Source organism: Pinus tabuliformis, chromosome 8 (assembly GCF_031772625.1).
Source record: "Pinus tabuliformis cultivar Carrire ecotype Pingquan chromosome 8, CPIR1, whole genome shotgun sequence".
In the NCBI taxonomy this organism is placed as follows: domain Eukaryota; kingdom Viridiplantae; phylum Streptophyta; class Pinopsida; order Pinales; family Pinaceae; genus Pinus; species Pinus tabuliformis.
Window position 1 is genome coordinate 176,148,504 of NC_142294.1, and position 23,264 is coordinate 176,171,767.

The 23,264-nt window shown below is 39.8% G+C and overlaps 1 non-coding gene across 1 annotated transcript; it reads left to right on the forward strand.

Moving 5' to 3' along the window:
- The first annotated feature begins 315 nt into the window (after positions 1–315).
- LOC149234707 (U6 spliceosomal RNA) lies at positions 316–417 on the forward strand. The gene has a single exon (XR_016246776.1). It is a non-coding gene; the product is annotated as a U6 spliceosomal RNA (small nuclear RNA).
- Positions 418–23,264: the final 22,847 nt, after the last annotated feature.

The following is a 23,264-nucleotide window of genomic DNA, read 5'->3' on the forward strand; positions in this document are numbered from 1 at the left end:
TGCAGTTCATCTTCAAGACATTGATGAGAAAACTGATCAAGCCTCATTGAATAAATAGATGAGAGATACTTGGGTGAGAAATTTAAAAAGTAAAAAAATGGAAAAGCATCCACTTAACTTTAAGTCAAATAAATATTAAAAAAAGTCAAAAATAAAAAACTATTATAAATTAAACCCTAAAGATAAGAAAAACAATCAATAAAAACTTAAAAAATTATGAAAGTAATGAAGGGGAATCCAAGAAAGTTATATAAATATTAAAATAAATAACTAAATTAATGTAGGTTTAACCATGTATAGCAATTACCTGCAAATGTCTATTTGGAGACATTCGATAAAATTGCAACGATACAAAGAAGATTAGCATGGCCCCTGCACAAGGATGACAACACAAATTGAGAAATGGTTCAAATTTTTAAAGCCCCAAGGGTTAGCTCAACTGGTCAAATAAGTGCCTCGTCGTTCGGGAGGTCACAAGGTCAATTCTCCCCGAAGCCCTTGGGGTTAGGCCTAGCTATTGGCTACAGGGCTTGATACGCTCAGATATTTTCGTGGACGTAGCAGCCACCCATGGACCGCGGGTGTCCATGAACCACACGTGAAAAAAAATAAAAAAATTACTTGCAAATGAATTCTTAAAAAAGAAAATATACAATGGCGAGAACATAAAAAAAATACACAAAGATTTTCCCCTAGATCCCAAAACCGAGACTACCATATTTATTTTTCATTATGTTCCTTTCAATGTTACAATACATATAAATACATGTCGAAGAATTCATAAACCCCAATCCATTAACACTGGATTAGAACATAATCGTAGTTCCCTTGATTGGATCTACAAAATACCATGGACAAAAAACCATCATGCCCAAAAACATGTGCAAAACCCATCCACAAATCCATACGTAGGTTCGCCCACCTATTATAGGGTAATTTTTTTTTTTTCCCAGGCGATGCCCCAGACCCTGTGCAGGGGCGATACTGCCTCCATATAAACCACTTGATGGGGGGGCTATCGCTTCCCCTCTAACCCCCCTGCTACGCCTGGCATAAGGAACAATGGGGGCTAACACCCCCCCCTGACCCCGTGCGTGTGCGACTAATCGTCGAAAGAATATAACACACACCCAACATTCTCCCACTTGTTGTTTTCTTTTCCACATAGGGATTCATAGGAGAGCTTAGTCATTGGTCCAACCTTGCAATGCCCATTTTTTCTCTACACCATGAAAACTTCTTAGTGCTCACAGACTTCATCAATGCATCTGCAACATTCTTCAAAGTGTCCACCTTTACCAACACCACCTTTTTGTTCTCAACCATATCCCTCACAAAGTGATACTGAACATCAATGTGCTTTGTCTTTGAATGATAAGTAGAGTTCTTTGCCAATAAAATTGCACTTTGGCTATCAAAGTCTATCCTTATAGCTCGCTGTACTAACCCCATACTCGAACAAAATCTTTGCAACCAAACTGCTTCCTTGCTTACATGAGTGGCTGCCATGTATTCAACCTCTGAAGTTGAAAGAGCCACTACAGGTTGCCTCTTACTCATCCAACTGACTACTCCTCCAAAAAGGTTAAATACATACCCACTTGTAGATCTTCTCTGATCCAGACCTCCAACCGAGTCTGCATCAACAAAGCCACGAATTTCCAAAAATTTGTCCAATCCTAGTCTTCCTTAGTAGCATATACCATAATCACTAGTGCCACCAAAATACCTGAAAACCCGCTTCACTTCTATCCAATTATCCTTCCATGTTTTTGACATAAACCTACTCAATACTCCCACCACATGTCCAATGTTTGGTTTAGTTGATCTAGGTGGATATTGGTTTCCACCCACATATTCCACTTCGACCCCCACCATTGTTTCTTTCAATTTTTCAGTTTCCTTATCTATAACAAAATTTACTATTTTGGTAGTTTTTCGAGCCTTGAACTTTCAGAGCCATTTTGAGGCCCTAAACAATGTTTTTTGGGAAAACCGGGACCAACATGTTAAATTGATTGATGTTGGTCATTCAAAAGTTGTAGTCCTCGGATAGATCTTTTGAACAAGGTATTGTGCATGTCAAACATAGATCATATGCCAAAGTTATAACCCCGGGAAGTTGATGTACTAATTTACCCAAATGGGGCCCATAGTTTAGCGCTTCATCTCCTAGGGTTAGATTTTTGGATGTTTAGGGTTTTCCATTGTTTCTCAATAATAAATAGGTCTTTGAGCCTCATTGTAACACAGTGAGAGACATGTAGCCGCCACATCTCTTCTTAGAGATAAGCTACCATCGCCAGTGCTAGTCTTATTTCCATTCTGTTTGTAAGCATATTTAAGTATTTGATATTAATGAAATGAAGTGTTATTTTAACTACATATTTGTATTTATGGTTCTATCTGTAATTTTTTGCATTCCTGTTTAAAAATGGATTAGTGGTATCATAGTGGCCTGCTCTTTCTCAGTTTTTCTTTGCATGTCCCCAACGAGGTTGAGATGTAAGGAGTTAAGGCTCAATATGGTTGAACCTTTTCAAGATCAATCTCGCAAACCCTGACAGTTGCCCATGGGGGAAGAAAAGAAAGATGAGGGGGTAGGAGATCTTATCAAAATATTGCTTGAGGAGGCCCTCAAGAAACAAAGGAACACAATGATGGATAACTTTGCCCAGATCATTCGACAGTTGCCGACCGACGGTGCATCCACATCTAACAGCCACTCTGGAGGCTCCACTCCTTTTAAGGTACAAGTAAACTTTGACATTCCCATATTTGAGGGCCAAATAGATGTAGACACTGTAGATAAATGGTTAAATCTACTAGAAGGATATTTTTATGTTCATGATTTTTCTAGCCGAGAAAAGATTACTTTTTCTCTTCTCAAAGTCGTCCCCCATGTCAAGGACTGGTGGGAAACCTACTATGAGCAGAAGGATGAAGGTAAGAGATCATTCTTTTCAGTCGCACCCACTTGGGATTTGTGCCGAGATGCCATCAAGGAGCAGTACTACCCTGTCGGGAGCTATGAGGATAAATACATAAAGTGGACAACGTTGCGGTAGGGAAGGGACCAAGATGTGTTGGAGTTTACCAATGTTTTTCATACCCTTCGCACGAAGTTGGGTATCAAGGATTCTGAGAAACATTTGGTACTCAAGTACCGTGGCTACCTACACAGGTACATCCAGGACGAGATGGAGCTCTTGGAGATGTCCTCACTCAGCATAGTGTATCGATACGCCATCAAGATCGAGCAGAAGTTTAAATAGAAGAAGCAAGACTTTGGATCTACGAATCCGAAGCAAAGGAAATGTGCCCTCAAATCACAAAAAAAAAATGACATAGCCAAGGTGGGGCAGCCCAGCACAACCTGCCAAAGCCACAAGTAAAGAACAACACCGCGAAGCCGAAGAAGGATATGGAAAAGTGGTGTGAGTTCCATAAGAGTTCCACTCACAACACAAGTGAGTGTTGGGCCATGCAGTCACTGGTGGTCGAGCTGAAGGCTTCGGAATCAGATGCATTTGTTGACTCTGAGTCAGAACCCGACAAGGGGAATGACAAAGGGAAGCAGATTATCGATGCAGATCCCAACGCCATCGTTTCCACCACAAAGATCCAGAAGGAGGAACCTGAAAATCAAGAGGAGGAGGAGCGCCTCTTCCACTCCCAGATGTGGGTAAAGGGTTCCCCACTACAGTTCATTGTCAACAGTAGGAGCCAAAAGAACCTCATTTTGGAAGAGGTCATGAAGCAGCTGGGCTTACGGACCATAACACACCCACAACCGTACACCATCGGGTGGCTTCACCAAGGACGGGATCTTTGCGTGAGCTAGTAGTACTGCCTTCCATACAACATCAAGCCCTTCATGAATGAGGTATTATGTGACGTTTCTCCCCTTGATGTTTGTGATGTATTATTAGACCAACCATACTTGCGGAAGCGACATGCTGTGTATGAGTCAAGGCCTCACGTTGTTATTGTTACTTTGGGAAATAAGTTATACAGGATACCGGAGGTAGCACCACCTACGACCATCTCTTTGGTTACTCCAAAGCAATGCAGTAAGCTCATTTCCAAAACTGGGAAATTTGTTTTCTTGATTATACGGCCTCAGAGAAAGAAGAAGGCGATAGCCACAAACTCCAGATAGGTCCCCTTCACACGACAACATATGGACAAGGTCATGGAGAAGCACGAGGACATATTCACCTCCCCTGAATGGGTGCCTCTACACTGTCAGGTCAAGCACTCCATCGATATGACCCCAGGTGCATCGTTACCCAGTGGACCAATCTATTGGCGCTTTGTTATGGAAAACGATGAAATCAAGAGGTGGATTCAGGATCTGCTACAAAAAGGTCACATCCGGTCGAATTCGTCACCCTGTGGGAGCCCAATTGTGTTGTGATAGTAGAAAGATGGGACTTGGAGACTCTATATTGACTATTGAGCATTGAACAAGATCATTGTCTGAAATAGGTACTCGATCCCAAAGATTGATGACCTTCTGGACCAACTCAAGGGGGAAAAATATTTCAGCAAGATTGACTTGAAGTCTAGATATCACCAGGTACGAATCGAACCCTCCGATGTGTGGAAGACTGCCTTCAAAGCCAAGGAGGGCCTTTTCAAATGGTTGGTTATGCTGTTTGGGTTGAAAAATTCTCCTTCAAACTTCATGAGGCTGATGGATGACATATTTCGGTCATTCACCAACTCATTTGTAGTGGTATACTTGGATGACATGCTGATCTTCATCCAGAGTTGGGAAGATCACCTCCACCACATCCGATAGGTTCTCCAAACACTACGACAACATAAGCTATGTGCTAATTTAGAGAAATGAACTTTTGGCATGACACAGGTTCAGGATGTGGGATACATTATTGATGAACAGGGGGTGCATGTGGATCCAGCCAAGATCCAAGTCATTCAGGATTGGCCAACTCCAACCACTTTGACGGAGCTCCGCATCTTTATGGGTCTTTCCAATTTCTACTGTAGGTTCGTGTTGGGATTCTACCAGATCACTTGGCCCTTGAGTCAAGTCACCAAGGGAGGAGCGAAAGAAAAATTCTTTTGGTATGAGTCTCAACAGAAATAATTCACAGAGTTGAAACGTCGCCTCTGCTCTGGACCAGTGCTCATATTACCAGACTTGCAACAACCATTTGAGATCGAGGCAAATGCCTCTGACTACGATATTGGGGCAGTCCTTACTCAACAGGGGCATCCAGTGGCATATCAAAGTGAGACACTTTCAGACACAGTCCGAAAGTATCCCACTTATGAAAAAGAGATGTATTCCATTGTGTAGGCCTGTCGACAATGGAAGCATTACATTTTGGGCAAGGAAACAATCATCCACACAGACCACCGACCCCAGCAGTTCATACAGACACAAGGGAAGTCGCAGAATGATCGCCATCAGAAGTGGTCCACATACCTACAACAGATCCATTTGAATATCAAGTATAAGAAGGGAAACACCAACTATGTTGCAATTTGCCTCAACTGACCACTGATCATGGCATTAACCATTGTTCTCAACTCTTGTGGGCACGAGACTTTTGATTGGCCACTTCTCTACAAAAGTGACCCAGAATTCGGCCACACAACTAGACGCTCTTGGAGGGGTAGCAAGTTCCATATTTTCATGTCCAAGGTGCCCTGTTATGCCACCTAGGACACCTTTTTGTTCCTTCAAGCGAGCATGCCAAGATGATTTTGGAAGCGCACTACAGTCCAGTCGTTAGGAATTTCGGGGTTGAGAAAACAGTGGAATTATTGAAAAAGTATTTCTATTGGCCGAATCTTCGACACGATGTTGGGAAGTACATCAAATCATGCACTTCTTGTGCCATTTCCAAACTGACCATTAAGAATAAAGGCCTCTAGACTCCGTTGCCTACCCCTAGTTGACCTTGGGAATCCATCTCCATGGATTACCTTTCAGGCCTTCGTTCTAATAAGCATGGAAACGAATGTGTTTTTTTGGTCATCGACAGATTCTCGAAGATGGCTATTATGGCGGTTTACAAGGAGAATATCACAACAAATACCACTGCTAAACTCTTCTTTGGATGAGTGTGAGTACACTTTGGGATCCCACAGTCTATCATCTCAGATTGGGACAACAGGTTCCTCAGTCCATTTTGGACCAGTCTCTGGTCGATGTTGGTGTAGAGCCTCCAACCTACACCTAGTTACCTATCATTTCAACAGCTTTTCCTCACTTGTTTCTCTCTTTTACCCCTATTTTCCTCATCAACCTGTCGAGATCATTACATTGCATGTCTTTTAGCATGATTAGTTAACTATGCTAATGTTTGACTGTTTGTCTAGATTTTTGGCATATGTACAGTGATTCCGCAGCCATTCAGCAATTCCGCAGCCATTCAGCAATTCCGCAGCTGTCTAGCAATTCCGCAGCCTTTTTATTGTTCGACATGTTCCACGTGTCTTCTTGAGAAACGGGCCACATGGGCACGTGGGAATGGAGGTGCTAATGGTTCATATGCTATCGGTTGGATCAGCAACGCCACGTACACCCTCGGTCAACGCGGATCCATTCTCGGTCAACCAGTCAGCTCAAACGGTGCTGCGTGAGCTAAAAGGACACGGCACTCCAGGTGGCACTTCCTCCACGCCACGAAGGTTATGGGAGACAGGATCCAACCTTGGATTCAACCTCCATGACGACCGTACCCTCCAGATAACACACGGACCTGTTTACGTGTTGCTGTACCATTTAATTAGTATGCTGTTAGTTAATTTCCAGTTACTTAGTTTGCGCAGTGGGCAGTTGTCCCTATGCCTATAAATCCAGCGTCTGCGTACGCTTGAGGATTAGTTTTTTAGCTACTTAGATCATGTATTTGCTGTAATTTTGTTTGACATATAAACTCTGTTTTAAGACTGCTTTTCCAGCACTTTTTCACTGTAATTTCTGCATGATGAATTAATAGAAGACTGCTGTTTTGCCCATCGTCAAGTAGCTGATCTTTCTCTGGTTTAGTGGATGGAGGGCCCCCATTCATGACAACCTATGTACAGTAATATTTACATTTATTTTCCTGCACTTTCTTTATTTGAATTCAACACTTTTTCATTTTCTTTATGCATGTACAGTTTGCTTTATGTCTTTAAATTCTGTCATTTCATTTCCAGCATTTCTATGACTGATCAGCCTTGTTTTCTGCAGGTTTGTTAACCCGGGATAGTGTGTCTTTATTGTTTTTCTTTACCTCTGATGGTATTTTAAGTTGTCATGTCTATAGCTGCTGATTTTACTTTGCTTTTCTAGTTTAATTTCTAGCTTAGTTTATCAAGTTTCTAACAAGTTGTGTACTAATCTGTTGATGATCTCTTTATCATAATTGACCAATCTTTAGGAGATCAGAATATCACTGAGTAGCAGCTTGCTTTGAAGTAGCTTTTTGGACTCATATCACTAACTCCTTCTTAACTGTGTTTCACATTACAATGTATGTTAGAGACAGAATGTTGAGGAAAGACAAGGTGTTATGATTTGTCATTTTAGGATTTGATTACTTTTTAGACTCATATATCTAACTCCTTCTTAATCGTGTTTCACATAATACTGTATGTTAGAAGCAGAGTGTTAAGAAACGATGAGGCATTATGATTTGTCTTTAAAGTAGTGTTTTTTTTTCACTTTTCATTGCAGCAGCATAGATAGTGACTAGTGCCATTAGTTAGCTGTTTTGCTTTCAGTTTCATTTCGAGTTATCTTTCAAGCTCTTTCTTTACAAGTTCCAAAAGTAGTTAGAAGCCACCATTTACACACACTCACTCATTTTAGAAACCACCATACACACACAAATCACTCATTTGTTTATAAAATCATCACTCCATCTTAGGAAGTTAAATTGACCACAACATCCCCAAACGACAAAAAGATCTAAGAGGTTACTTAAGGATATACTGTACACCTTCACTTCATCAGCTTACGAGCCCCGGGTTGACAATTTATGATAGCAATTTAGACAACACTAAATTGACTAAACATTTTGGCACCGTTGCCGGGGAAGTGAAATTAAGTAGCCATATTCTTAGAAAAAAAAAAGCATAAAATTTCAAGAAAAGAAGTTGATAACCTATCAAAGTATGCTCTCCTCTTGCACTTCAAAGTGATCTGGAGGATCAGAAAAGAGAAAGTTATTGATTTAGTAGTTTCTTGAGTATGCTCTCTTCTTGCACCTAGAGTGACCTGGAAGATCAGAAAAAGAACTATTAACTTGACTTGAAGAAAAATAATAAAAAAATGACATGCATAGAGCTAGAGATTCTAGGGGAAGGTTTTTAGCTAGAGCTCGAAGTTCAATTTTTACAAGTCCATCTGCTTCAAGGAATAGACAAGAGACACCTCCCTCATCTCCAACCGACACTCCTAGCCCTAGAATTCCTGGAATTCAAGAGCCAAGAATTGACTCTCCCACACCTTCTATTGAATTTGAACCAGGAAGAGACCCTTCTCTTTCTCCTACAGAAAGACCAATTGTAATTGAGGAAGTAGAATCATCTGAAGAAGAAGGAGAAATCTCTTCTCATTCACCCTTTGTAGAAGAACCAGAAGATCTTGAAATCCCTAGGGGAACCATGATGGCAGAGGAAGAAGGAGGTGGTAGAGGTAGAGGTAGAGGAGGAGGAGGAAACAACAATGGAGGAGGTAGAGGTCCCCTTGGAGGAGGAAATAGAGATGGGGATAACTCATTTGGGTTTCCTATTGTTAATGAGGATTCCCGAGCTACTATGAAAAACATATCGCCATCTGTCCTCCCAAATTTCCATGGGTTAAGAACTGAGGACCCTGAAACATTTTTATTTGAGTTTGAAGTTGTGTGTCAAACTTATGACTATCTGGATGACTCTCAGAAAGTCAAATTGTTCCCTTCAACATTGAAAGATCAAGCTTTGAAATGGTTCATGGGGTTACTCACTCAATCCATTAGGTCTTGGGATGAAATGAAACAAACATTTTTGGATAGGTATTTGGACTATTGTATGCCTACTAATCACAAGGACGAGGTATTTAAAATGATACAAAGAGAAGATGAGAGCTTAGAAGATTTACTTGAAAGATTTCAATATAACCTGAAAAGAGCAAAAATGAGTAACTTGGATGAAGAGACCTTAAAAGCCCTCCTATTAAAAGCCATTAGAGATGAATGGATAGATATCTTGAACATGATGGGGAAAGGGGATATATCTCAACTTTCACTCAATGATATAGTAGAACTATGTATCCATCTCTCAAGGGGCAAATCAAAAACTCAAAAAGGGCCTAGAGATCCTTCTCTCCTTAGAGCAAATAAATCTGCAACGGGATCAGTAAGTAGGGCTGAAATCGGCAATATGCTTGATGAATTCAAAACTGACATCTTAGGGAGTTTTAGTGAACAATTAGATACCCTTAAGATTCACAATAAACAAAAAGCAGAAGCTGAGGCTTTGGCCATTTTTTGCCCGAAATGTAGAAAGAAACATGCTTTAAGGGAATGTCCCTTGGATGCACACGTTGTAGAAACATGCGTAATTTGCTCAAAAACTCATGAGACCAAGGATTGTCCTTCAATTCCTGGCCTCAAAGCAGTCTTTCAAGAAGATCCAAATACACTTGAATCTCTTTGTTTTGTTGCAAGGAGACCTTGGCAAGGGCAACAGAATCAAGGGTTTAACAACTCTATGAATTTTCAACCCCAACCAAATTGGAATCCTTGGCAACAACCCTGGTCTCAACCTCAAAATCCTTTTCAATCATGGATGCAAAGCATGCAAAATCCTTATGGGAGATTTGCTCAATTCTATCAATATCCTCCATCTTTTCAGAACCAGCAAGCTCCACAACTTCCAAATCAAGGTCAACAACTATCATTGCCATACCCTCAACAACATCAACCTCCTCCACAAAATCAAAATTCGCAACTCTTGCTTCAATCCCAACAGAAGTCAAATCAACTTCCCTCTCAGCCATTACCAAATCCCAATAATAGGAACCCTCAAAATGCTTACATGATGGAAGGTCAACCATTCCCTACCTATATGATTGTTCCTCTCAATGAAGTACAACTCAGATCAGGTAGAATCCTAGATCAACCTTCTATAAATGTTCAACAGCCAAGCATTTCTGAGGAAGAATCTCTTAAAGTCAATAAGGGTTCTGAAGTATCACTTCAAAACCAAAATATCCAAAAAGAAAAAGAAAAAGAATCAACCCCCACAACTCCCATAGTTGAGCAACCTACATCTTTAGCTACACCTCCTTTTCCTGAAAGATTACAAATTGACAAAGGAGTGGAAAAGCAAATTTGGTTGCCTGACTATAATTTTATAGATGAATTGAAGAATGTCTGTATCAAGATCCCCCTGTTACAAGCCATTAAGGAAATTCCCATTCTAGCAAAGACAATAAAGGAGTTGAGTTTGAAGAAAACAGGAAAGAGAACCAGAGATACCAAAAGGATACATCTGGTTGGAAAAATTGCAGACATTATGATGGGTAAGATTACCATGCAAAAGTATGTGGATCCCGGTAGCCCTATTGTCAAAACTCATATTAATGGGGTTGAAATCCCAAATACTTTGATTGACTTAGGAGCCGCTATCAACATCATGAGTAGACAGACCATGGATCAGTTAAAGCTTCCTAACCTTCTCTTTACACCTACTTTACTGCAACTTGCAGATCGATCAATCATTAAACCTGATGGTGTATTGGAAGACATTCCAGTCTCCCTAGACTCTTGGGAATATCCAGTTGATTTTATGATTTTAACTCCCAAGAACAATCTAGGAGGACATCCTCTTATCTTAGGAAGACCTTGGCTAGCAACAGCTGATGCTTTTATCAGTTGTAGGTCTGGGGACATGTATATATCAGATGGTAATTCCACCAAGAAATTCAACTTGTATCCTCCAGCAAAGGCAATAACAGAAATAGGAGAATATGAGTGGGTCGATGATGAGGATACTATACAACCTGTTCTAACCATCTCTGAGATCAGTGAAGACAGTCAAATCCTAAATACATTAGAAAATTTTGAAATATCTTTAGAATATGACTCTACACAGTTTCAGTTAGATGCAGACATTGAATATCTCTCCTCTAGACAGATGTCTCTTTTCTCAATGGAAGATTTTGGTAGTTCTACAGTTGAAATCCTTCCAGGAAAAACATTGAACATTAATAGAAACTTGGAAAGACCACAACAAGAAAAATTAACCAAACTTTTGCAAAAACATTCTACTGCATTTGCATGGGAATACACTGACATGAAAGGAATCGATCCTAAGACTTGTATTCATCACATCTATATTGAAGAAAACAGCAGACCTATTAGGCAACCACAGAGAAGGATGAATCCAAACCTTAGGGAAATCGTGAAAGAAGAACTCCAGAAATTACTCAAGGTAAACTTCATTTACCCCATTTCAGATAGCCAATGGGTTTCTCCCTTGGTTATAGTGCCCAAAAAGAATGGTAAATGGAGAGTTTGCATTGATTATCGAGAATTGAATAAGGCAACCTTAAAGGATCATTTCCCTCTACCTTTTATTGATCAGGTACTAGACACTTTAGCAGGTAAAAAGTATTTCTCATTCTTGGATGGTTTTAGTGGGTATAATCAAATTTAGGTAGCACCTGAAGATCAAGATAAGACCACATTCACCTGTCCATGGGGAACTTTTGCTTACCGAGTACTCCCTTTTGGATTATGCAATGCACCTGCTACTTTTCAAAGGGCTGTATTAGGTATCTTTTCAGATCTAATCCATGATTGTGTAGAGGTCTATATGGATGATTTTACAGTTTACGGTAATACATTTGAAGAAGCTTTGGAAAATTTGGAAAAAGTACTGATAAGATGTAAGGAAACAAATCTTTCTTTAAGTCATGAAAAGTGTTTTATGATGTTTACTGAAGGGATTGTTTTAGGACATCATATTTCAGGAGATGGGATTAAGGTTGATAGATCCAAAGTTGAAGTCATCTCTAAGTTACCGATTCCAAATTGCCAGAAAGATGTTAGAAGTTTTCTTGGGTTTACTGGATATTATAGAAGATTTATTGAAAACTTCACCAAGATAGCATCTCCTCTCTTCAAATTACTTACAAAGGACTGTGAATTCAAATGGGATCCTGAATGCCAATCTGCATTTGAAGCTTTAAAAACGAGAATATCTGAAGCACCCATTCTAAGAGGGCCAAATTGGAAACTTCCTTTCCATATTTCTACAGATGCTTCAGATACAGCTCTAGGAGCTGTTTTGGGACAAAAGGATTTGATCCCTTATGCCATTTATTACACCAGTAAAAATTTGACTCCCACTGAGTTAAATTATATTGTGACAGAAAAAGAGTTCTTAGCTGTGGTACATGCGATCAATAAGTTTAGACACTACATAACCGGCTATGAAACTTTTGTTCATACTGATCATTCTGCCATAAGATATTTAATGAAAAAACCTGTTACTAATGGCAGAGTCACCAGATGGATCTTACTTTTACAAGAATTCAATATTACTGTGTTAGATAGACCAGGAAAACAAAATACAATAGCTGATTTCTTGTCTAGAATCCAAAATACTAACGAAGATTCTCCTGTAGAGGATACGTTTCCTGATGAGTATTTGTTTGCAATAACTACTAAAACCCCTTGGTATGCAGATATTGCTAATTATTTGGTCACAGGGAAACTACCTCCACATCTTTTTCCTAGTGAAAGGAGAAAGATTATTCAGCAGAGTTCAAGTTATTCATGGATTTCTAATGAATTGTTCAAAACAGGGCTAGACTGTGTGATTAGAAGATGTGTTCGGGAGGATGAAATTCCTGACATCCTTAAGGCATTCCATGACGAACCATGCGGTGGACATTTTGCTGACAAGAGGACAGCCTATAAAATCCTTTCTTTGGGATATTATTGGCCTACTCTCTTCAAAGATGCAAAACAATATGTCAGAAGGTGTGACAGCTGCCAAAGAATTGGGAGACCAACTCTTTCAAGTGAGATGCCATTGCAGCCACAGGTACTCATCGAACCTTTTGAAAAATGGGCTTTAGATTTCGTTGGACCCATTAATCCGCCATCTAAGCAAAAGAAGTATATATTGGTTTGCATTGATTATGTTGCTAAGTGGGTAGAAGCAAAAGCTTTGCCTTCTGCCACTGAAAATTCAGTTGTTCAATTTCTTTTTGAGGATATTTTCACTCGTTTTGGTGTCCCAAGAGAAATTGTAACAGATCAAGGAAGCCAATTCACATCTAATTTGATGGAGAAGCTGATGGAGGAATACAAAATCAAGCATAGAACATCTACTCCTTACCATCCGCAAGCAAATGGTCAAGTGGAATCTACAAATAAAGTCCTTGAGAATATCATCACCAAGACTGTTCATCTGCATAGAAGAGATTGGGCTGAAAGGCTACCTGAAGCTTTATGGGCCTATAGAACTACATGGAGGAGTACCACAGGATATTCTCCCTATGAACTTGTTTATGGGAAAGAAGTCCTGCTCCCCATTGAGTTCCAAGTCAAAACTTTCAAGATGGCAGTCCAGTTGGGGATGAATCTTTCAGAAGCCCAGAAGCACAGAATGGAGCAGTTAAATGAACTAGATGAGATAAGACAAGATGCCATTTTAAGGACCGATCTAGTTCAGCATCAAAGAACAAAATGGCATGATAGATACATCAAGGAGAAGAAGTTTCAAAAAGGAGATTGGGCACTATTGTTTGATTCCAAGTTTAAGGACTTCAAAGGAAAATTTCAAACTCATTGGCTTGGGGCATATGAGATTGATGAAGTCTTTAGCAATGGAGCAGTTCGAGTAAAGACTATTGATGAATTTCATACTCCTCTTATTGTGAATGGCCATCGCTTGAAGGTCTACCAAAAGCCACTCTCAAAAGAGGAATTTGTCAAGTTGTTCAAAGAAGATTCTGCAATAAGGTTGGTGGAGAAGGATTCTTCTCCTTTATCAGCCTGATCTTTGGTTTTGAAAAAAAAAAATTTTTGAAAAAAAAAAAAAAGAAAAAAAAAGAAAAAAGAATAAATGTATAAGCCTGAAAACCAATCTCTGATTGGCAGTCTTATGCAGAAAATCTGAGGTGAAAATCAGGGTCACCTGACACCTCATATTTTCCAAAGAAAAAAAAAATCTCTCTCTTCTCCTTATTCCATCTCATTTCGCCATTTCATCCACTTCATTCGCCATCTCATTCATTCCATCATTCTCATTCCACCTTATTTCTTTTTCCTCCATCCATCCATTCCATCTCATCTCACTAATAAAGTCATTTCCAGGACTATTTCATACAGCCGAAGTTGTTTGTGTGCAGACAGAAGGTATTACTGCAGTTTCCGCAGCTGAAGAACAATTCCGCAGCCAATATCACAATTCCGCAGCCGATACACTCTGTGCCTGCACATAAAAAAATACACTCTGTTTCAAGAAGAAATCTGAAGTCAGAAAAAAATCACCAGCATTATTAGAAGGCAAGGTCATGTAGCAGCAATAAACAATTAAAGGTTAGCATCATATGAGCAAAAGGAATCAAGATGCGGATACACAAGGTATGTTCTAATTTCTGACCAACAGTTATATCATTATGCATGGTTTTCGGATTATGTTTTGAGGCACCTAATGTAATGATTGCAAAATCCTTCCACTCCTCGACCGAAAATCCACGTAACCCTCATCCATAACGGTCCCTACTCATTATAGTTTCAAACCCAAACACGACTGCTCTTTCATTAAAACTCTCGTACCAGAGTGACGTATACAACTGTACTACGGCACTCTGAGTTATAATTCCGCAGCCAGATGTACACCAATGACCGACGTCTATGGGATTTAACTGTTTTCACCCATTACTCGTAACCCTCCTACGCATACATAATTCCATTCCCGCTGTTGACTCACTCCCTCATTTCCATTGTTCTTCACTGCTCTGTCTTATTCACTATTCTGTCCACCGTAAGCACTCTCTGTTTTATTTTCTTCTCATTTCTCCACTAAAACCTTGACCACTGTTGTAAGTGCATCACGGCTATTTTTCTGTAGCCGTAAACCCACTGTCTAAATACTTTTCTCCCGTATAACTCTTTCACCAAGTGTTAAAACAATGCTGTTAAGGCAGCCAGAGAGCTGATGGGTAAGCTATTGAGGGCAGAGCCTGAGGGCTCTAAATTTTTAGAAGGCTATCCCCAAACTAAAGACGCTTTGCAAAAGGCCAAATGGCTCCAGTTCATTCAAAAATTCAAGGGATACCATAAGGAAGTCACAAAGGCTTTTGCTCGTTCTTTCAAAGACAACAAAGTGGAGATTGGAGATCTGAAATTTACAGTTACAGAAGGCAGTTTAGCACAAGCAACTTCATTACCTCAAACTGGGGAAAGGTGGTTCAAGAATCGATCAGTGGAAGACCAGGAATGGAAGCAAATATTGAAAAATCCAGGTATGGACACTAGTATTTTTAAAAAGGGAATCCCTGTTAGTCTTGTCAAAGAAGAATGGACAGCTTTGCTTCTGTTAGTACAGAAATTCTTTACATGTGAAGGAAGATTCGGAATTTTGTATGTTTACCATGCTAAAATTATGATGCATTTCATGGGTGAGCATGACATTAATCTTCCTTATTTTCTACTATCTAGCCTTAGAAAAATGTGCTCAACAGTCCAAAGAAACATAAATAATATTGAGCCACATTTATACCATCAGGGGCTTGTCAAAATACTAATTGAAGAACAGTTAAAGGCCAAAAGGGATACATGGGAAAGATTTATTGTGAGGAACCACTTCCAAGAGGCAGGAGAAGCCTCTGGTAGTTCACCTAAAGTGCCCAGAAAGAGTAGAAGAAGAAGAAGAGAAGAGGTTACCCCAAAAATTGCTGTCCAAGTAGAAACTGTCCCTAAAATTGTTGTCCAAGAAGAAACTGTCCAAGACCTTGTTGAAGAAGAAATTGCTGCCCATAACTCTGAGGAAGAAATTGACCCTGAGCTTGCTGTAGATATTGACCAAATAGCCCAAGAAATCATTACAGAAACCCTGCAAGAAATTGTCCAAGAGGCTGCTCAAAAGAAAAAGGAGAGTAGGAAGAGACAAAAGAAGGATAAGGGAAAAGCTATAGCCCAAGAAACCTACCTTACTCCTGAAAATTCCAGTGAAGAGGACACTCAGCCATTGGCACATAGATTGGCCCAATTTCATGAGGCTGCCCTTTCCAAGAAGATGCAAAAACAAAAGCAAAAGCAACAAAAGGAAAAACAGAGCATCACCACCGTGAGGAGGAGCAGCAGGCTACAAGACAAAGTGGGGGCCACAAAGGACAAAGAGTCACTCTTTATTGACTTGAGCACACCTGAAAAGGTTGCTACAAGACTTGACTTTGAGGCAAGGCCACCACATGTTGAGGTTACTCCTCCACGAGAGGAAAGCCCTTTTCAACAGGAGCATGAAATCGAATTTGAGCATGAGCCTAGTCCAAAGAGGTCACCAGAGATTGACCCAGATCAGCAGAGATTATATAACTACTTGGAGACATTAGAACAAGCTGCTGCTGGTCCAAGCACTGTTCTACCTCTTGAACAGCAAGTTCACTCACTTAAACAAGAAATTTTTGAGCTTGAAGTTTTAAACCGCCACATCACACAAGAGAATGAAGCATTAAAGGAACAAGGTAAAGTGGACAAAATGGTCCACAATAATACAATGCTTCATTTGGGCCTTTGGCAAAGGGAGAACAGGAAGCTAAAGAAGAAATGCAGGAAGCTAAGCAGGACTTTGGTCAACTTAAAATTCAGATGTTTGGTGAGGAAACCAAGAGTAAATTTGGCTACAAAGAGGAAGAGGAGAAGACTACATGTCTTAGCAGAGGCATCTCAACAGGTGGATTAAACAGTGTTTTTGGTTGCATGAGGACATGCAACACCCTCGTAGTGGGGGTATGTAGAGCCTCCAACCTACACCTAGTTACCTATCATTTCAACAGCTTTTCCTCACTTGTTTCTCTCTTTTACCCCTATTTTCCTCATCAACCTGTCCAGATCATTACATTGCATGTCTTTTAGCATGATTAGTTAACTATGCTAATGTTTGACTGTTTGTCTAGATTTTTGGCATATGTACAGTGATTCCGCAGCCATTCAGCAATTCCGCAGCCATTCAGCAATTCCGCAGCTGTCTAGCAATTCCGCCGCCTTTTTATTGTTCGACATGTTCCACGTGTCTTCTTGAGAAACGAGCCACATGGGCACATGGGAATGGAGGTGCTAATGGTTCATATGCTATCGGTTGGATCAGCAATGCCACGTACACCCTCGGTCAACGCGGATCCATTCTCGGTCAACCAGTCAGCTCAAACGGTGCTGCGTGAGCTAAAAGGACACGGCACTCCAGGTGGCACTTCCTCCACGCCACGAAGGTTATGGGAGACAGGATCCAACCTTGGATTCAACCTCCATGACGACCGTACCCTCCAGATAACACACGGACCTGTTTACGTGTTGCTGTACCATTTAATTAGTATGCTGTTAGTTAATTTCCAGTTACTTAGTTTGCGCAGTGGGCAGTTGTCCCTATGCCTATAAATCCAGCGTCTGCGTACGCTTGAGGATTAGTTTTTTAGCTACTCAGATCATGTATTTGCTGTAATTTTGTTTGACATATAAACTCTGTTTTAAGACTGCTTTTCCAGCACTTTTTCACTGTAATTTCTGCATGATGAATTAATAGAAGACTGCTGTTTTGCCCATCGTCAAGTAGCTGATCTTTCTCTGGTTTAGTGGATGGAGGGCCCCCATTCATGACAACCTCTGTACAGTAATATTTACATTTATTTTCCTGCACTTTCTTTATTTGAATTCAGCACTTTTTCATTTTCTTTATGCATGTACAGTTTGCTTTATGTCTTTAAATTCTGTCATTTCATTTCCAGCATTTCTATGACTGATCAGCCTTGTTTTCTGCAGGTGTGTTAACCCGGGATAGTGTGTCTTTATTGTTTTTCTTTACCTCTGATGGTATTTTAAGTTGTCATGTCTATAGCTGCTGATTTTACTTTGCTTTTCTAGTTTAATTTCTAGCTTAGTTTATCAAGTTTCTAACAAGTTGTGTACTAATCTGTTGATGATCTCTTTATCATAATTGACCAATCTTTAGGAGATCAGAATATCACTGAGTAGCAGCTTGCTTTGAAGTAGCTTTTTGGACTCATATCACTAACTCCTTCTTAACTGTGTTTCACATTACAATGTATGTTAGAGACAGAATGTTGAGGAAAGACAAGGTGTTATGATTTGTCATTTTAGGATTTGATTACTTTTTAGACTCATATATCTAACTCCTTCTTAATCGTGTTTCACATAATACTGTATGTTAGAAGCAGAGTGTTAAGAAACGATGAGGCATTATGATTTGTCTTTAAAGTAGTGTTTTTTTTTCACTTTTCATTGCAGCAGCATAGATAGTGACTAGTGCCATTAGTTAGCTGTTTTGCTTTCAGTTTCATTTCGAGTTATCTTTCAAGCTCTTTCTTTACAAGTTCCAAAAGTAGTTAGAAGCCACCATTTACACACACTCACTCATTTTAGAAACCACCATACACACACAAATCACTCATTTGTTTATAAAATCATCACTCCATCTTAGGAAGTTAAATTGACCACAACACCCCCAAACGACAAAAAGATCTAAGAGGTTACTTAAGTATATACTGTACACCTTCACTTCATCAGCTTACGAGCCCCGGGTTGACAATTTATGATAGCAATTTAGACAACACTAAATTGACTAAACAATTGGACACCAAGCTCACTAAGTCCACAACTTTCCATCCCCAAATGGATGGTCAGACAAAGGTTGTCAACAGGATGATCATACACATTATACGCATGTACAACTCAAATCATCCACGCACATGGGATGAGAGCGTCTCCTATGTCTAACACAACTATAACTGGGCTCTCCACAGCTCGACTGGCCACATCCCTTTTCAGGTGGGCTTGGGATTCCAGCCACTATGTCCCATTGATGTGGCCATACCACTTTCAACTACTCATGCAGATTCGACTCATGTCCAGTCCAAAGCTGATAAGGCAAACAACTTCATTGAGCACATCCAACATATTTTCCAGCAGGTCCACGACATTATGGAGAAATCAAATTCCAAGTACAGGCAGTGACATGATCAACATCAGGTGCCACACAAGTTTCAGGTGGGCGACAAAGTCTGGTTGCATTTGCAGGAGCGCCTTACCGGAGCCTATCGGAAACTCAGATCACTTTGATATGGTCCTTACACCATTATCAAGGCTGTGGGATTCAATGCATTTGAGCTCAGAATTCCCCCATTCCTTGGCTTGCACCCAGTGTTCAATATGGACCGCCTTCGACCATACTTCCCACCATTGCTAGACACATCATACATTGCAGAATAACTCACACCTATAGAGTTAAATCCATATTGCACGGGACAAGCCACAGTTGATTGGATCATGGACACGCAGATCAAGAACACCTGACAACAAAGGATCCAACTATATCGAGTTGTCAAAGCATACCAACTCCTTCACCAGGGCAAGTGGCTCACTAGGGACCAAGTTCAATTGAAGTTTCCTCAGCTCATGGAGGAACTCAATGCAATGGGGACAATTGCTTCATATGGGGGGGGGAGAATGATCCAGGTGGATATTGGTGGCCAGCCTCCTATTCTGCCTGGACCCCCACCATTTTTTCTTTCAATTTTTCAGTTTCCTTATATGTAGCACAATTTACTATTTTTGGCAATTTTTCAAGTCCTGAACTTCCGGAGCCATTTTGAGGCCCTAAACGACGTTTTTGGGAGAAACGGGGCCAACATGGGTCTTGGACTAATGTTGGTCATTCAAAAGTTGTAGCCCTCGGACAGATCTTTCTAACGAGGTATTGTGCACATCAAACAGAGATCATATGCCAAAGTTACGACCCCGGGAAGTTGATGTACCAATTTACCCAAACAAGGTCCATAGTTTGGCACTTCATCTCCTAGGGTTAGGTTTTTGGATGTTTAGGGTTTTCCATTGATTCTCAATAATAAATAGGCATTTGAGCCTCATTGTAACACAGTTCAGAGGCATGTAGCTGCCACATCTCTTGTCAGAGATAAGCTACCATCGCCCGAGCTAGTCTTATTTCCATTCTGCTTGTAAGCATATTTCAGTATTTGATATTAATGCAATGAAGTGTTATTTCTACTGCATCTTTGTATTTATGGTTATATCTGTAATTTGGTGCATTCCTGTTTAAATCCATATCACTAGTACATACCATTGCATACATCAGGCTACCAACTTCAATTGCATATGGAACATGGGACATGTCCTCTTCCTCTTCTTGTGCCTTGGGACACTGTTCAATAGATAAATTTACACCTACAGGAATAGGAACCTTCACCGATTTACTATCCTCCATATTATACCTCTATAGTATTGTCTCGAAATACTTCCTCTGATTTAACCAAAGCTTCCTCTTTAACCGATCTTGTTTAATTTCCATGCCCAAAATATAGTTTGCAGCACCAAGATCCTTCATGTCGAATTTGGAGGGCGATTGGGTCTTCAAATATTGGATAATTTACTTGTTATTTCCAATCAGAAACATATCATCCACATACAATACCAAATAAATAACACAGTCACCAATTAATTTAAAATACACATAGTGATCCGCTTTGCTTCTGGTGAAGCCAAGTCCCCGTATATATGTATCAAATGTTTTATACCACATCCTTGGTGATTGTTTTAACACATACATAGAATTTTTTAACCTGCATAACATTTCTTTCTCACCATTCACCGCAAAACCTTCTGGTTACTTCACGTAGATCTATTCTTCCAGATCCCCGTGAAGAAATGTTGTCTTCACATCCATATGTTCTACCTCAAAATAAAAAGCAACAACAATACATATAAGTAATCTAATAGAAGCTAACTTGGCAATAGGAGAAAAAAATCACCAAAATCAATTCCCAGCACCTGGGAACAATCTTTTTCTACCAACCAAACTTTGTATTTCTCCATCTTTCCCTCTACATTCATCTTCTTTTTAAACACCCATTTTCTACCAATGGGTTTCCTTCCATCTGGAAACTCCACTAGATCCCAATCCTCACTTTTTTCCAACGATGTCATTTCATCAACCATGGCCTCTTTCCATTGTTTTCCATCCTCTGAATCTACTACCTCCCTGAAAGTTTTGGGATCACGATCAGTAAAATATATAAAAAAAATTGAACAGAAAGCAGATGGACTATACCTTTTTGGCTACCTTCTCTCTCTAATTGATCTTCTCAAAGTTGGAGTTTGTGGCTCTTCATCTTCTAATTCCTTTTATGCTGTTGAGTCTAATTCTTCATCCTTTAGCTCAAAATCTATCTTCTCAGGTTCCCCTGGTACGAATTCATGTTTAATAATATCTTTCATCTCTCTAAACACCACATCTCAGTTTTACACAACCTTCCTTGTTTTTGGGTTCCAAAGCTTATAACATTTTAAACCATCTTTATCCTCAATAAAGATGCACCTTTAAGATTTACTAACCAACTTGGTTCTTTTTTCCTTTGGAAAATGTACATATGCATCACAACCAAATACCCTTAGATGTGAAAGATAGGGTTTCTTACCATTGCATACCTCATGTGGAGTCTTATCCTCTAACTATGATGAAGGTGATCTATTAACCAAGTAACATGTAGTCTCCACTGCCTCTGCCTAGAATTCTATCCTAACCTGACACCACTAAGGATGCTTCTTGCCTTTTCCATTAACGTCATGTTTAATCTTTCTACAACTCCATTTTGTTGAGGTGTGTATGGAGTAGTCTTTAGTTTTTCTATACCACTCTTCTTACAATCTTCAAATTCCTTTTTGCATAACTCTTCACCATTATCTGTCCTCAACACCTTGATCTTCTTTTTTGTTTGATTTTTCACCAGAGCCTTAAATTCTTTAAACCTGTCAAAGACTTTAGATTTCTTCCTGAGGAAATATATCCATGTATTCTTAAAAGCCATCTATAAAGGAGACATAGTACACATACTTACCTAGTGATGGAACTGACACAGGTCCAAACACATCACTGTGCACAAAATCTAATATCCCTTTCACCCTCTTAGCACTAGAGGAGAAACTCACCTGATTCTGCTTCCCATATACACAATATTCACATAAATCAAAATCCAGAGAGAAAGTAGACATAGCTTCTACCATACCATTACCATGCATTATTCAAAGGCCCTTCTCTCCAATATTTCTAAGCCTTTGATGCCATAACATGGTCTTTTCTCTAGAGACCACTAGGTTTTCTGCTCCACTTTCAGGAACCACAAAACTATTGCACCCATCAATAATAGTGCTACCCATAAGCTTTTACAGATTTCCAATCCAAACTCCCCACATCAATACTAGTGCTCCTCGAGCCATCTTGCATGTATCTTTCTCAAACACTGTTTTTACACCTGGATCATCCATCTTGTTTAGAGAAATTAGAATTCTGTCCAATGTAGGAATATGCAAAACACTAATAAGTGTTCTAATCCTTCCACCCTCCGAATTCAAATTTCATTTTTTGTGTCCGATGATTCTAGCCTTCCTATCACCCCTTAAGAAGACATCACCACCATCATATTTCTCATACTCGCAGAACCGCTCCTTATGGGGAGTGAAGTGAAAAAATGCACCAGATTCAATCAACGATGCCTTAATATCTACATATGTACTTGAAGAAGAAGCTAAAGACACAACCCCACCTTCATCTGAGTTGGTTTTCGCCTCTGTAGAAGGAGCATCATGAAATCCCTTTCCCTTCTTAGGAGCTTTAGATCTACAATCTTTTTTGTAGTGCCCTTCCTTTCCGCATTTCCAACATACCTTTACAGGTTTTCTTGGAGATTTAGATCTCCCACTCGAGGATTTATTTTTATTTCTATTTTGGGACCGTCCTCGAACATAAAAGGAACCTCCATTTAGGCTCTCCATATTTTTTCATCTCATCTCCTCCGACAACAAGGATGAGACTATTTCATCAAACTTCAAGGTAGTTGTGTTGCTGCCTATTGCAACAAACAGACAATCCCACGAATCTAGTAGAGAACACAACAAACTGATGCACTTATCTTCATCTGAAATTTTTATATCAATAGATAACAACTGGATTACCTTCGTATTAAAGGTGTTTAGATGTTCTATCAC